Genomic DNA, 2,818 nt, shown 5'->3' on the forward strand with positions numbered 1-2,818 from the left:
TTTTTTTTTTTTTTTTTAAGAGAGACAGGGTTTCACCATGTTGGCCAGGCTGGAGTGTAGTGGTGCAGTCTTGGCTCCCTGCAACCTCCAGCTCCCTGCAATCTCCACCCCCCAGGTTTAAGCGATTCTCCTGCCTCAGCCTCCCAAGTAGCTGGGATTACAGGAACCTGCCACCACACCTGGCTCATTTTTGTGTTTTTAGTAAAGACGGAGTTTCACCATCTTGGCCAGGCTGGTCTTGAACCCCTGACCTTGTAATCCACCCACCTCAGCCTCCCAAAGTGTTGGGATTACAGGCGTGAGCCCCTGAGCCCCACTCGTATCATTTGTGTGTGTGTGTGAGATGGCATCTGTGTCACCTAAGCTTCAGTGCAGTGGCATGATCTCAGCTCACTGCGACCTCCGCCTCCCAGGTTCAAGCAATTCTCCTGCAGCCTTCTGAGTATATGGGATTATAGGCGCTCACCACCATGCCTGGCTAATTTTGCATTTTTTAATAGAGATGGGGTTTTGCCATGTTGGCCAGGCTGGTCTCGAACTCCTGACCTCGGTGATCTGTCCATTATGGCCTCCCAAAGTGCTGGGATCACAGGCATGAGCCACCAGGCCCAGCCTAATATTTAAGAAGGATACTTATGAAATTAACTGCGGTCATCTTTGGGGGAAAGGTCATTACTTTTCATTTTATATATTTTTATACTGTTACCATCTGACCACTTAAGCTATTTCATTATTTTTTCATGTCAATATGAAATATAGGGTATGAAACAACAGGAAGTCTTTATACCTTGATGATGGGAATATAAGTTGGTACAGCCTCTTGGGAAAACAGTTGGAAATAATTACTAGGGCCGAGCATGGTGGCTAACACCTGTAAATCCCTCACTTTGGGAGCCTGAGGCAGGCAGATCGGGAGATCGAGACCATCCTGGCCAACATTATGAAACCCCACCTCTACCAAAAATACAAAAAAATTAGCCAGGTGTGGTAGCATGCATATGCAGTCCCAGCTACTTGGGAGGCTGAGGCAGGAGAATCACTTGAACCCAGGAGGCAGAGGTTGCAGGGAGCAGAGATTGCACTATTGCACTCCAGCCTGGGTGACAGAGCGAAATTCCATATCAAAATAATAATAATAATAATTACTAAAGTGGGCCGGGCGCGGTGGCTCAAGCCTGTAATCCCAGCACTTTGGGAGGCCGAGGCGGGTGGATCACGAGGTCAAGAGATCGAGACCATCCTGGTCAACATGGTGAAACCCCGTCTCTACTAAAAATACAAAAAATTAGCTGGGCATGGTGGTGCGTGCCTGTAATCCCAGCTACTCAGGAGGCTGAGGCAGGAGAATTGCCTGAACCCAGGAGGCGGAGGTTGCGGTGAGCCGAGATCGCGCCATTGCACTCCAGCCTGGGTAACAAGAGCGAAACTCCGTCTCAAAAAAATAATAATAATAATAATTACTAAAGTGAATAATTGTCATATCCTTCCATCAGCAACCCCACTGCTAGGTTTGTGTCCTGCACATTGTGACTGAGAACACCAGACATGCTTAAAAGACGGTTCATAACAGCATTATATTCACCCCAAACTAGAAAGAACCCAATTACTATCAGCAGAGACTGGATAGCTACTTGGGAGGCCGAGGCCAGAGGATTCCTTGAGCCCAAGCTAGGGTGCAGTGACATGACCAAGACTCACTGCAGGCTGGGCGTGGTGGCTTACAGCAGTAATCACAGCATTATGGGAGGCTGAGGCAGGTGGATCACCTGAGGAGCTCGAGACCAGCCTGGCCAATATGGTGAAACCCTGTCTCTACGAAAAATGCAAAAATTAGCCAGGTGTAGTTGCATGCCCCTGTAATCCCAGCTACTTGGAAGGCCGAGGCAGGAGAATCGCTTGAACCTGGGAGGCAGAGGCTGCAGTGAGCTGAGATCATGCCACTGCACTCCAGCCTGGGTAACAAGAGCGAAACTCCGTCTCAAAAAAAAAAAAAGAAAAAAAAAAAAAAAAAAAAACTTAAAATTTAAAAAAGAGAGAGAGAGAGGCTCAGGCTGGGTGCGGTGGCTCACGCCCCTAATCCCGGCACTTTGGGAGGCAGAGGGGGGCAGATCACGAGGTCAGGAGTTCAGGACAAGCGTGGCCAACATAGTGAAACCCCATCTCTACTAAAAATACAAAAATTAGCTGGGCATAGCGGCACATGCCTATAGTCCCAGCTACTTGGGAGGCTGACAGGAGAATCTCTTGAACCTGGGAGGCAAAGGTTGCAATGAGCTGAGATGGAGCCATTGCACTCCAGCCTGGGCGACAGAGCGAGACTCCATCTCAAAAAAAAAGACTCACCACAGTCTCTACCTCCCTGGCTTAAGCGGTCCTCCCACTTCAGCCTCTCAAGTAGCTGAAACCACAGGCACACGCCACTAGCTGTTTTTCTGTTTTTTTGTAGAAATGGGGGTCTCACCACATTGCCCAGGCTGGTCTTGAATTCCTAGGCTCAAGCAATCTTCTCACCTTGGCCTCCCAAAATACTGGGACTTCAGGTGTGAGCCACTGTGCCTGGCCATGAATCATAATATTAAGGAAAGCAAAGAAGATATAAAAGAATACCTGGCCAGGCGCAGTGGCTCACGCCTGTAATCCCAACACTTTGGGAGACTGAGGCGGGAGGATCACCTGAGGTCAGGAGTTTGAGACCAGCCTGGCCAACGTAGTGAAACCCCATCTCTACTAGAAATACAAAAAAAATAGCCAAGTGTGATGGTGTGCACCTGTAATCCCAGCTACTCAGGAGGCTGAGGCATGAGAATTGCGTGAACCC

The sequence above is a fragment of the Cebus imitator genome, unplaced genomic scaffold (assembly GCF_001604975.1).
Source record: "Cebus imitator isolate Cc_AM_T3 unplaced genomic scaffold, Cebus_imitator-1.0 Scaffold240, whole genome shotgun sequence".
NCBI classification, from domain to species: Eukaryota; Metazoa; Chordata; class Mammalia; order Primates; family Cebidae; genus Cebus; species Cebus imitator.